We start from the raw sequence: 14,862 nt of genomic DNA, 5'->3' as shown, positions 1-14,862 counted from the left end.
TGAAACTGAAATTAGGATATTTAAATTCAAGTGTTTCTGGGAATCTCTTTCTAAAGGGAAACAAGTAACAACAAAAGAAATATATGTCAAAGCATATAAAAATGAAAATTTAATACTGATAAACTAGCGTCATGGAAGTTCTAATTTCACACTTAGAAATTATGATGGGAAAGTTTTAAAAAAATCCTTATCAGCATCAAGTGCCATTTTTTTAAAAAGATGTTTTTCTACCCTAACCTAATTAAAAATGAGAACTTAGCTTATATTAAATATGGTAACAGTTTATGTTAAATATGTTAGTTATTTAAATATTTTTTATCACTTTGTTATTATGTTGCCACTTTCCTTTGGAATGAGAAGAATCTGGCTCTAGAGACTGGCCTTTTTGCACTAAATTGGACTATTTTTCTATTAATTTATTTTTCTGGGATTATCTTTCCTATGAGAATCAGAAAAGAAAAAAATATCTATATTCACATAGTTCTTATAAAAACAGAGAATTTAAAAAATCAACAGTTATGAATCAATAATTTCTTCTTTAAAAATACCTTTATACAAAAATGTAGTCTATTTTGTGTCTCAGAAAAATATGTGTCTTTCATATTAGCATGGTGATTCAAAAGTATTATTTTAAACCTTGGAGGATCCATTGTAAAAAATTATAAGAATATTTTTGTACTGGAGTAAAATGTCATGCATAACATATAATGACCTAGTGTCAAAAATGTATAATAGTCTTCAGATCCGTATTGGAATGAGAAAATGAATGAAAAAAAATTACTTAAATTATATAGTGAAGGTATATGAGTAGATACAGTGTGTTTTTTCATTATACAAATGGTACAAATACTGTTTTATAGTAATGGCTCAAAATATTTAAAAATAGTTACAATATCATTAATAGAATCACTGGGACCATGAAAGAATAAATCTTGTTCTTTTTATGGAAAAAAAAAAACACTTCATAGTGCCAGGTAAATTATTAAAAGAATACAAGTGAATGTAGTTTTTATAATATATCCAACTGTGCTTTATACTGTCCCTTTGGCACTTTTGTTTGCAGTTTTTAAAATTAATATTGAGTTATGTGATATGATAAAAAATAATACAGCTATACATTGTTTATAAATATTTTAAAAAATAATTTTTTTAAACAAGTAAGATGCAGCATATTTCAGACTCTGCTAAGAGCATGAAATCTGAGGCCAGACTGCCTCAGCTCAAATTCCTAACTTTCAAGGACCTGCTTGTGATCTTGAGCAAATTACTTAATATCTCTTTACCTCAGTGTCCTCAATACAAGAATAATATAATCATTATGAGAATTACTGAGTTAATACTCATGAGCTGTATTGTTTGCATGTTGACTATCTAAAATTTTTTTTGAAGATTTTTATTTTATAAAGCCAATTGCTCACTATCAGTAATGAAAACTACATTTTAATATTCACATTTTATGGCACTTTGATTAAATTGTACTGTCTCAACTGTTGATTAAAAAAGAATATATATCAAAACATAAATTATCTTTTTCTAAATTTTTTAAATGTTTATTTATTTTTGAGAGAGGGAGAGAGAGGGGGGAAGGGGAGAGAGGGAGACACAGAATCCAAAGCAGGCTCCAGGCTCTGAGTGCTGAGCACAGATCCTGACACGGGGCTCGAACCCACGCACCGTGAGATCATGACCTGAGCCAAAGTCGGGTGCTTAACCAACTGAGCTACTCAGGCGCCCCAAAACATAAATTATCTTTTAATTCATCAGTTATGTCCAGTGTTAAAAAAAAGTGCCAGACAGATAATAGACAACTAGATTTTTGTTGTTGGTGATGATGGCGGTGGTGGTTGTTTGTTTGTTTTTTGTTTGTTTGTTTGTTTTTGTGTGTGTGTGTGTGTGTATTTTCAAGATTTTCCTGGTGATTTATTAGCATAGAATGGTGGAAATGTGGTCTGAGAGCAGACAAATGGTAAGACATCCACTTCTCTGGATTCTCAGAATTCTTTCTTTCCCTTCTACCCAAGCTTAAAACAATGACAGTAACTTCTTCATTAGCTTCAGGGATGTTTTAAAATACAGAGTGTCAGTAGAAAATTTGAGGTATGGTAAGATCAATACATCAGGAGATTATTGCCATTGCAAAGATAGTTTATTATTCACAGTTCTCAAGATGAAACTTATTATTCAAAATTCTCAATATGCCTTAGGGGTAAGGCCACATGGGGAAGCCCTGAGGTTTGTCAAGAGGCAGGAAGAATGTGGAAACTAGGGGAAAGAGTCTTTATTGTGATTTCTGTGGGAAGGAATGGGCAAGGTAGGGTAACCAGGCTTAGAATTGGCTGGTTTCAGGCCCTGCTGCATAAGATCTGTCTCTAACGTCTGGAACCTGGTCTTGGGGTGATTAGAGCAAGTTTCAGTGACTGAAAGTATGAAAGTCCAATAAAGAAGTATGTGGGAGTGTGGATTCTGGATTGCTTGGTTTGTGTTTGAAAAGTGCACCCCCAAGAGGAGGACTCCTCTTGAGAAAGTGGGCTGGCACAAGGGAGTCAGGAAACCAAGGCACCATGATAGGTGCATATTATCGGGCTGTACAAAACAAGGACTGTCTGGCATATGCATGTAGGGCAGGTGTTAAAACATGAAGTTTGCAGAAATTAGAAATGATTAATCCATCGGGTCACACAAAATCTTGCCTCCTAATCTATTATACTCACATCCACATATGGATATTCTGTAACCTTGAAGTAAGTTGTAAAAATAGCCATCACAACCCCTTATATAAAATATTAGGACAATGGTGAAAGGTAAAAAAGGAATAATGTGCTAATACAATTGGTCATAAGGGAGTACTTCAAATCCTTGTTGCAGTGTTCCTTTGCTCGTTTTATATCCCTTTCTCCTCATCCTGAATTTTTTATTGTCAGAGGTCTTTAGTTGGTGGGGTTACTCAAACCACATTCCTAAAGGCTTGATTCTCAATAGTTTTTATTGAGTTGGAGAAATGTCATTAACTTTTATGTAGTTAGAGGCACCCCAGAGGATTTTCTGAACTAAACAGTTCTACTTGCCTTCGTGGTTATTTATTGATATGCCACCATGATAAATAATTTAATGGACACCTACAAAATATGACATTGTGCTTCTTAAATATAAGACGTTGCCACAACAAAACTAGTTCCTCATAAAGGGCTTGATTATAAATATATAAAACCACTTCTGACTGATAGAGTGGCTAAAATAATCATAATGGCAACCAACAAGAAAAGAACAACAAAGGCAACAGGGAAACAACTGGGACTTTAAACATTATTCAGTATACACCAAAGGTATTCTCACATTTAGAGAAGGACAAATGAATGAGGCCCTCTGGCTTGAGGTATAGCCATGGTGTTCTAGTTTTACTGATATTTAACCATGCTGACTCCTGAAAAGCAAGTAGATCAGAAGAGATGTAGCCTGAAAACAATAACACAGACACACAGTTATTAGTTACACATCTTCCTAATCTAGATTCACATATTCCACAGTGGAGTTTTCAATAACTACTTTATTGAGTCACAGAGATATATAGCTACTCACAGAAATGAATGAATCAAGGTGATCGAGCTCAATGTCATAGTCTGTAGGTTCCAATGTCAATTGTTTGTGTCTTTGAAGGTTTGGAAGGGAAAGAAGGAAGTAGAGTGTCCTCATTTCCCCAACAGTAAGAAGTGACAGCACACACGTTTTTTTCCAAACTGTTCGTAGTCACAAATAACTTGACAACAAAGTTCTTCTCTAGTGTATGAATATGTACAGATCTTGTAAATTATTTTTTCTCAACTTTGTTTTCCAGTTTTACTATCTAGACACCTACCTCATCAATTATCAGGGTAAAAGACTGATAGGCATGCTTAGAAATGACAATAATAAAAGAGAATGCCCTTGGAGAATACCATTCTAAATATTATTATATACTATTAATTATATAATAATTACATAATTTTTAATAATAGCAACCAAGCTTTGAAATGGTATGCCAGGGACTAGGTATGCTTTTTATATTATTTAATCTTCACAGTAAATTAACATTTTAAGGACTTTTTCAATAAAGAGCTAGGATAAAGTGCTAAGATTAAAAGTTCTAGAGAAAAATATTAGCTATTTAAAAAATATACTTCAAGTTTTTATTTAAATTTTAGTTAACACATAGAGTAATGTTAGTTACAGGAGTAGAATTTAGTGATTTATCACTTATGTATATAACACCCAGTGCTACTCACAAATGCCCTCCTTAATGCCCATCACCCATTTAGCCCTAACTCACCTCCCTTCTAGCAACCCTCAGTTTATTCTGTATAGTTAAGTTTCTCTTATGGTCTCTCTCTCTCTCTCTCTCTCTCTCTCTCTCTCTCTTTTTGTTTCCTTTACCCAGAGGAGAGATCACAACCAATACTACAGAAATACAATCATAAGAGAATATTATGAAAAATTATATGCCAACAAATTGGGGAATCTGGAAGAAATAGATATATTCCTAGAAACATATATACTACCCAGACTGAAACAGGAAGAAATAGAAAAATTGAACAGACCATAACCAGCAAAGAAATTGAATCAGTAATCAAAAACCTCCCAACAAAAAAAATCCAGGGCCAAATGGCTTCCCAGGGGAATTCTACCAAACATTTATTTTATTTTATTTTATTTTTTTTGAGAGAGAGAAAGAGAGTGGGGGAGGGCCAGAGAGAGAGGGAGGCACAGAATCCAAAGCAGGCTCCAGACTCTGAGCTGTCAGGCCAGAGCCCGACCTGGGGCTCAAACCTACGAACTGCAAGATCATGACCTGAGCTAAAGACAGACGCTTAACCAACTGAGCCACCCAGCCAGATACCCCTCAAACATTTAAAGAAGAATTAATACCTTTTCAACTTTAAAAAATAGAAATGGAAGGAAAAATTCCAAACTCATTATAGAAGGCCAGCATTACCTTGACTCCAAAACCAAAGACCCCACTAAAAAGGATATTACAGGCCAATATCCCTGATGAAAATGGATGCAAAAGTACCCAACAAGGTACTAGAAAATTGAATCCAATAATACACTTAAGTAATTATTCACCATGATCAAATGGGATTTATCCCAGGATTGCAAGGGTGGTTCAGTATTTGCAAATCAATCAACATGATACACCACATTAATAAAAGAAAGGACAAGAACCATATGATACTCTCAATAGATGCAGAAAAACTATTTGACAAAGTACAGCATCCATTGTTGATAAAACATTCAACAAAGTAGGGATAGAGGGAACATACCTCAACATAATAAGGCCATAGATGAAAACCCACAGCTAATATCATCCTCAATGAGGGAAAACTGAGAGCTTTTCCTCTAAGTGCAGGAACATGATTGGGATGTCCACTCTCACCATTGTTATTTAACACAGTACTGGAAGTCCTAGCTTCAGCAATCAGATAACAGAAAGAAAGAAATGGTATCCAAATTGTCAAGGAAGAAGTAAAACATTCACTATTCACAGAGGACATAATACTTTATGCAGAAAACCTGAAGACTCCACCAAAAATTGCTACAACTGATAACACAAATTTAGTAAAGTCATAGGATACAAAAGCAATGTATAGAAATCTGTTGCATTTCTATATACCAATAATGAAGCAGCAGAAAGAAAAATCAAGGAACTGATTCCATTTACAATTGCAGCAAAAAACCATAAGATACCTAGGAATAAACCTAACAAAAGAGGTAAAAGATCTATATTCTGAAAACTACAGAACACTTATGAAAGTAATTGAAAAGGACACAAAGAAATGAAAAAATATTTCATGCTCATGGATTTAACAAATATTGTTAAAATGTCTATACTACCCAAGGCAACCTACACATTTAATGCAATCCCTATCAAAACACCACCAGCATTTTTCACAGAGGTAGCACAAACAATTCTAAAACTTGTATGGAACAAGAAAAGATGCCAAATAGCCAAAGTAATCTTGAAAAAAGAAAAACAAAGCTGGAGGCATCACAAATCAACTCAAAGCTGATATTACCTCAAGCTATACTACAAAGCTGTCATCATCAAGGCACAAAAGCAGACATATTTATCAATGTAACATAAGAGAAAACCCAGAAATGGACCCACAGCTATATGGTCAACTAATCTTTGACAAAGCAGGAAAGACTACCCAGTGGGAAAAGAGTCTCTTCAACAAATAGTGTTGGGAAAACTGGACAGCAGCATACTGAAGAATGAAACTGGGCCACTTTTTTACACCATACAGAAAAATAAATTCAAACTGGATGAAAGACCTAAATGTGAGAGAGGAAACCATCAAAATCCTAGAGAAGAACAAAGGCAGCAGCCTCGTCAACCTCAGCCATATCATTCTCTTACTAAGCATATCACTAAAGGCAAGGGAAACAAAAGCAAAAATGAACTATAGGGACTTCATTGAGAAAAAGTCTTCTGCAGGGCGAAGGAAACAATCAACAAAACTAAAAGACAGTCTACACAATAGGAGAAGTGATATTTGCAAACAACATATCTGATAAAGGGTTAGTATCCAAAATCTCTAAAGAACTTATCAAACTCAACATCCCCCCCCCAAAACAATAATCCAGTTAGAAATGGGCAGAAAACATGAATAAACATTTTTCCAAAGAAAATATCCAGTTGGCTGACAGACACATGAAAAGATGATCAACATCACTCATCATCAAGGAAATACAAATCGAGCTACAATGAGACATCACTTCACACCTGTCAGAATGTCTAAAACTAACAACACAGGAAATGGCAAATGCTGGTGAGGACACAGACAAAGGGGAACCTTTTTACACTGTTGGATGCAAACTGGTGCCACTACTCTGGTAATCAGTATAGAGGTTCCTCAAAAAGTTAAAATTAGAACTACCTTATGACCCAGAAATTGCACTACTAAGTATTTTTATCCAAAGGATACAAGAATACTGATGAAGAATGTGCCAAGGGGCACATGCTCCCCCATGTTTATAGCAGCATTATCAACAATAGCCAAATTATGGAAAGTACCCAAATGTCCATCGTCTGATGAATGGATAAAGAAGATGTGGCATATAAATACAATAGTGTATTACTCAGCCATCAAAAAGAAGGAAATCTTGCCACTTGCAATGATGTGGAGGAAGCTAGAGTGTATCATGCTAAATTAAAGAAGTCTGTCAGAAAAAGACATACCGTATGATTTAACTCATATGTGGAATTTAAGAAATATTAGCTACTTTAATTTGGTTTAGAACTTTTGATGGTTTCAGTACCTGTGAATGAATGAAAAACATATTTCTGTCTCTTTGTATGTTAGTGTTTTGTGAATCCTAACCTTCTCAGTTACCCCAGAAAATAAAATGAGAATCCTTCTACCCTCTCTGGTGTATGTTGTTCAAGGTGGCCAAAGTCAGTGCCAGCATTGTGATAGTGACACTAGTAATACAGTGGTAAAAATTTCATCCTGACTTCAAAGTCTTGAGTTTGTTCCATTGTACACCTCTAAGAATGGGACAAAAGTTCCTCCCCAACATTCTGTTAGATGTCCAGAGGTGCCTTGGGGCTTGCACATATCCTGAGTGGTATCGGAAGGCAACAACTATAGTAATCAGATAGGTACTAGGCAAGGTTCTGGTGAACTGATGGTTATCATTCTTGCTGGAAAGTAAAAGGTGTGACTTTTGTGGCAAAGGAATGGACTTCTCACTTTGAAGCAGATGATGTGATGAACTGGCTGATAGCCAGGGTGTGGGATTGAGAGAGAACAGTTGTTAATCGGATGTTTACTGGAGAGGACTGCTACCCAATTTAAGTCCTGAGAACTCAAATATTTAGTCATTTAGAGTGATGCTTCTTTTGGTCTATGAAGCCAGCACCATTTAGGAAGTCCTGTAATTCCTCTGCCCTTTGGCAACGCTGCGAGCCTTAAATCTCAAGATTCTAGAGCCCCATCCATGAGCCATCACACATTGCTTCCCTCTTATTTTGCCATTTCTTCTTTATCTATCTACAAAGACTTTTTGGTTTATTTTCTATAGACTTTCAGACAATAAATGAAATTGATAATGGTAAGCAAGGAGTCAACCAAACAACCAAACTTTTTGTTTTCTTAAACATCAGGAGTCTATTTCAAATACATCCTGAAGGTAAAGAGGATACATGGAAGCTCTACCATGAAAATCTGAATCATTCTATAGCAGCAAGAAAACTTTCAAAAAAGCAAAAGTGTTGACTTCCACATTTGACATATGGTATTCTGTTATAATTGCCTGGGATACATTGATTCAGTCATTCTAAACCCAGTATCTCCACATGTGGCTCCCAGATTATTCTCAGGGAAGAAAAGGGGAAAAAAAGGAAGGAAAGAGCAGAGAAGAAGAGGAAAGATGTGGCAGACATCTGGTGTGATTCAGACGTCACTCAGCAAAAAGTAATTCTTATGTAAGTATGGTTAACTGGCAAGCCAATTCCAATGGCTCTTAAGGTCTTCTCATTCTCAGGAACAATAGTATCCCATAGTTTACACTCTTTTTTTTACTTTATTTATTTATTTATTTAGTAGGCTCCATGCCTAACATGAGGCTTGAACTCATGACCCTGAGATCAAGAGTTTACTGCTGACCGAGTCAGCTAGGTTACGCCCTTCCCTCCATTGTTTATACTTAACAGGGACATAAATGTAACAATTAGGCATTTATCATAGAGTAAGTCATGTTATATTAGTTCCTAAATTATGTTTAGCTTTAAACATACTTTATTACAAAATCCCATAACTTTTTCAAGAATAGCGCCTTGAACATGGTTAATAAATGAAATGTTGCATGTAACGTGAAGAAAGAAATAATTTACACTTTTATTTTTTTCATTAAATTAACATATATCAATGGCTGAATCATTAGAAAAGTTACATGTAATATGCTGAAAAATGTCCCCACAAAAGATATCCATGATCTGATTTTTGGAACCAATGAATGTTAACTTACATGGCAAAAAATCAATAATAATAAAATAAAAAATCTATGGTTATAATTAAGGATTTTGAGATGGAGAGATTATCCTGGATTATTCCAATGGACCATAAATGCAATCACAAGTATCCCTATAAAAGTGTATCAGAGGGAGATTTAACATGCACAGAGGAAAAAGCAATGTTAAGATGAAGCAAAGTAAGTTTTAATGATTCTGGCCTTGAAGATTAGAGTGATATGGCCACGGCTTAAGGAATGACAAAAGCTACCAGAAGCAGGAAGAATCAGGTAAGTAATTCTTCTCTGAATCCTCCAAAAAGAGGGTGACCTCACTGACTTTTGCCTTGAGTTCAGCCCAGTGACACTGACTTTGGATTCATGGCGTCAAGAAGCATGAGAAAATAAGTTTCCGCTGTTTTAACTCATCAGTTTGTAGTCATGTGTCACAGGAGCCATAGGATAGGACCACATCATGCAACTGCATATTTGATAGATAAAAACACATTGAACCCAATTCATTCATTTAACCGACTCTTAACAGTGAGCCTAACACCAGTCATTGGAATCGATTCTGTCGGTAAGAATTATCAAAAGCATGATTCAAGTTGTTAGGTTACTCACATCAAATTAGACAAAGTTCCAGTAGAGGGCATGGGATCAAGAACATAGGTGAAGGAATCTACTTAACCAAGAAGAAAAGATTATTTCTTCAGACAAGACCTAAAGGAAACAAGGAAAGATAATTAAATCATTAAGAATGGAAAAAGGGGCTTTGGGAGATATCCTGTCTGGGTACAAATCCTACTTCTAAAACTAATCTATTAACTTCTCTAAAACTATAAAAATGAGTGTATTAAGTATGCCTATATTATAGAGTTATTGATGTAATAACTTTATAATATTAACATAAAATAATGTGGCTGCCTTATAGTAAGTATTTATTAAATGTTGGAAATTATCATCAAGATTTTGAGTAAAAGAAAGATCAACATGTTTGTTAGTAATAATTAATGATTTCAACAGGTATTCTTAAGCCAGTTTTTTTTTTAGTGTTAGAAACATAAGGAAATTAAAGTTTAGTAAATGAGTAAAAGTACTTATTTGTGACGTAACAGTGGCTACAAAATAGGTGGCATGCGGGGTGCCTGGGAGGCTCAGTTGGTTAAGCATCTGACTTCGGCTCCGATCATGATCTCACTGTTCAAGGGTTCGAGCCCCACATCGGGCTCTATGCTGACAGCTCAGAACCTGGAGCCTGCTTCAGATTCTGTGTCTCTTTGTGCCTTCCCCACTCGTTCTCTCTCTCTCTCTCTCTCTCTCTCTCAAAAACAAGTAAACATTAAAAAAAATTCAAAATAGGTGGCATGAATATTTCTACAAATATTAGTGATAATGCAATTATTGGAAATTAGAGTCAGTCACAAATATAAAGTCTTGTGAATTAGGCAAAGTTAATAAATAAGGAAATTAGGTTAAGAAGGAAGGAGAAATATACCCATTTCTTCCAATTTTTGATTTGTGCCAATATATAGACATGTAAAGATCAGATTCTAAGTATTGTAGTGTTCATGGTTAATAAGATCTCTGCTGCAACTACTCAGTTCTGCCATTGTAGTAGAAAAGCAGCAATAGACAATATATAGGCCAATGAGGACATGTGTGTAAAACCATTTTATAAAAGCAGGTGGGGAGCTGGATTTGTCAACCCCTGATCCAGATAATCACGTGGCATTGAGAAGACTTACAACCTTACTTTACTTTAACATAAAGATTTTTAAAATATAGAAAATTATGTCTTCCTTGTAGAGAGTTACCTTTCTTGGTGATATGGTTATACATCAGAAATACTGGCACAAACTCCAAAACAATTTTGGACTACTGAATCAGAAATTCCAGGGTGGTACTTTAGTTCTGTTTTACTGAAAAACTTCATAGAGGTCTGATGCAGCCAATCCAACATTAGCCTAACAGTTCACTGAAATGATAACAGTAAAATATTTATTCTGGAGCCTATCATAATATGAATGTTCAAAACTTAAGAAGCACGTTTATACTGTGGAAAAATCACTCAAAAAATACCAAGAAAAGCTCTGAAGAGAAAGTTTACAGACTGGCCATATTAGGGGGACGGAGGTAATAGAAGGCAAGAAAGATAGTTCCTTTTATTTTGGTCAGGCCTGGAGAGTTAAAGAGCCAATTTAATGAATGTGCCCTGGATATGTTTTAGCACAAGTTTAATAGATTTATCTTCTTTCTCTTTCTCTCTTGAGTATAGTATCCCTCTCCTAGGAGCTTGGGGCATAATTCAGATATAGATACTTCAAATTCTCAGAATACATCCATTTTCTCATCTCACTGTATCTGGGTACAGTGTTCTTTCTTTTAAAATCACCTTTATTCCAGTTGTACACATTTATTTAGCAAAATTCTATATATGTTTCAAGACATGAGTCAATACTATCCTTGACAATAATCTCCTATCATGGTATAGTCAGTAGTTTATTATGGTAAGTATCTCTCTGTTAAAATTGTATATATATATATATATATATATATATATATATATATATACACACACATACACACACACATACAATATTATATTAGAATATAATATAAATGGTGAAAATACACAATGGTGCCCCTCCACGACCCCCCCGTCCCCACACTGGAGCTAAAGCAAATGATGTGTATCAGTCTGTATGATGAATTACTAGCTAACAACACCTAATAAAGACTGGTCTGCATGACTACATTTTAGCTGCACTGTGCCTCAGATACTGAAGATAAACTTGCTCACACATTTGACTATGTCTTTGTGTGTCTATAGTAAGGTAATGATTCCTAAATCAACAGGGTTGGGGGTCAAGTATTGATGCCTGCTACAACATGATTTAACCCATAACACGTGGTGCTAATTTGAAGACACCTATCACAGAAGGCTAAACATTGCATGTAGACTGAAAGAAGTGGTTGCTGGAGAAAGAGAGTGAGAGAATATGTTCTGAAATTAGATAAAGGTGATGCATGCATGGCTATGGACATGTTAGAAAACCACTGAATTGTGCACATTAAAAGGATGGACTGTACAATATATCAATTATAGTTCAATGAAGCTGTTATAAAAAAATCAGAGAAAAAGAGTGTGGTGCATGATCAGACAATAAACAACTGGTTAAAATCCAGAATACTGTGCAAAATAAATAGCATGTAGCATCCAAAGTTATAGATATCTCCTCATTAGTTTATGGTGCCCTTTACATTTAAAATAAACTTTTAAATGCTTATTTATTTTTGAGAGAGAGTGGGGGAGAGGACCTGAAGCAGCCTCCACTCTTACAACGAGAGACACATGCAGGGCTCAAACTCACTAACCGTGAGATCATGACATAAGACAAAGTCAGACGCTTAACTGACTGAATCCATCAAGGCACCCCAAAAGAAATTTGTGAAAAATACATCACATTTCACTGAATAATATATCAAAAATCCTATTTTACCATCAACATAATAAAAAAACTATTAGCAATTTGTCCTATTTGATTGAAGACTTTTAATATGTAAAAGAAATGAAATATGTCACATAAACGTGAATGCTTTTCAACCAATAACCTGGATCTATATTCCTATTTTGTTGGAAACCAGAATTTGAATGAATGAATGAATGAATGAATAAATAAATAAATAAATAAAATGTTACTTCATTCTCGAAATATTTTTAATGCTCTATTGGGCCATAGAAAATGCAAATTAGTCACCAATTATTATCATTAATATTTTCAAACTGCCAGTTAAGATGCATGCTTGCAAAATATAAAAATAAAATGCTCATTTAAAAGTTAAATTAATAAGTTGTGCCTGGGTGGCTCAGTTGGTTGACTGTCTGACTTCAGCTCAGGTCATGATCTCAGGGTTTGTGAGTTCAAGCCCCAAGTAAGGCTCTGTGCTGACAGCTCAGAGCCTAGAGCCTGCTTTGGATTCTGTGTCTCCCTCTCTCTCTGCCCTCCAACACGCTTGTGCTCTGTCTCTCTCTCTCTTTCTCTCTCTCTCTCTCTCTCTCTCTGAAAAATAAACATTAAAAAATTTTTTAAAAAGTTAAATTAATAAAAACATGGATATCAATCTATATTAGGAGAGGCAATGACAGATAGATGATAGATAGATAGATAGATAGATAGATAGATAGATAGATAGATAGATATAGATATAGATCTCCCTTCCTACTCAAATGCCTCTTCCAAGATACAAGTTTTGGCTTTCAGGAAAAAAAGGGAGAGACTCAAGTTCTTTTTGCTTTCTATCTCATCAACTAAATTTTTGAATTGGAAAGAGAAAAATGCCAATATACCATAATGTAATATGATATGATACAGATAGAAAGAATAGTTGAAAAATATTGTCTGCACTAGGCTAAGATATTTGAATGCAAATACTTTAGACATGTAATAAGGCATGCAATATGCTATTCTCAATTTTTTTAAATAATGACATCTTAAGAACATTTAAGAAAGTGAGTGCATAAGGAAGAAACTTACATGTTTAATGGAAGATTTCTGTTTCTAAAGAACTAAAACTCGTATAACATCCATAATCAGGTTTTAACATCCAGGGTCCTTGAATTTGTATGCAGTACCTATATAGTGTCTTATGGACTGTTAAGATATAAACATTAAATATAATCAAAAATATTTTTACGAATAACTTAAGCTTTTATTCTTTCAGTGAACTTGAAATTTAATAGGTTAAAAAAAATACCTCAGGGTTTGAGGAAAGCATATTTTGGTGATTTTGTAAAGGATTAATCAGAGAAGCAAAAAAGATTTTTGCAGGGAATTTGTGTTGATTATTTTGATGATCTTAACATATTTCCCTAAATAAACTGTCAAGACAAATTTAAAGGCCAGATTTCATTTTTAAAAAAGCTTCTGTTTGGTTTAGCTCAGAGATAGAGTGCTGAAAGGAGGATCACTCTCATCCATACAACATTGCTAAACCTGGGACAAATTGCACATCAATTACTTTTTTTGAACCCATCACAATTAGCTTGCAGTGCAATGAAGTAATCTGAAACCTTGAGAAAGAGAGCCACCTTCAACAACAAAACAAAACAAGAACAAAACAAAACAAAACAAAAAAAACACAAAGCAGATCCCTGTCATGTGCTTACTTGAAATGGATAAGAAACACAGATTAGGTTACTTTAACAAATTTCTAAAGACGGATATCAATTAGACTAGTGTGGACACCCAGTGGGCTACAGATATGAGGAGTTCTCAAACTTTTTCAGACTTTCCCTCCATCAACCTGGGGTATTATAGAAAAACAATCAGGCAGAATCCAAAAAATCTCTTCTGGTACTGGTTGAGGAAGTAGATCATCATCAATTCCCGAAATTTTGCCTGGATTCCACATCCTCTATTTCCTATTCATAATAAAATATTTAGTCTTCAAAGAGAAGACTGATGCTTTCAGGTATTGGTGTAAACTCACTGCAGCTGATGGAAAGGAAGGAATTATAACATTTTAAATAATATCTTCCAAAAATAGAAGGGGAATAAACAATCTCCAACTCACTCAAAAGTCAACATTTCCTTTCAGAAATGCCATTCAGAACCACTTAAAGAAAAAGAAACATTAGACAAATGTGACTTATGAGAATAAATGCAAGGGGACGAGCCAAGATGGTGGAGCAGCATGGAAATTCTCTGCTTCTCTCGTTCCTGAAATGCAGCTAGATCAGCACCAAACCATTTTTTACACCTAGAAAATTGATCTGAGGACTAACACAACAATATGCATAACTTGAGCCACAGAACTTGGCAGGTACACAGCATGGAGAGGTGAACTGGGGGACAGAGACGCCACAGGGAGTAG

Source organism: Felis catus, chromosome B4, assembly GCF_018350175.1.
Source record: "Felis catus isolate Fca126 chromosome B4, F.catus_Fca126_mat1.0, whole genome shotgun sequence".
In the NCBI taxonomy this organism is placed as follows: Eukaryota; Metazoa; Chordata; class Mammalia; order Carnivora; family Felidae; genus Felis; species Felis catus.
The sequence above is the reverse complement of the archived record's forward strand: the minus strand, read 5'-3'. Positions refer to the sequence as shown.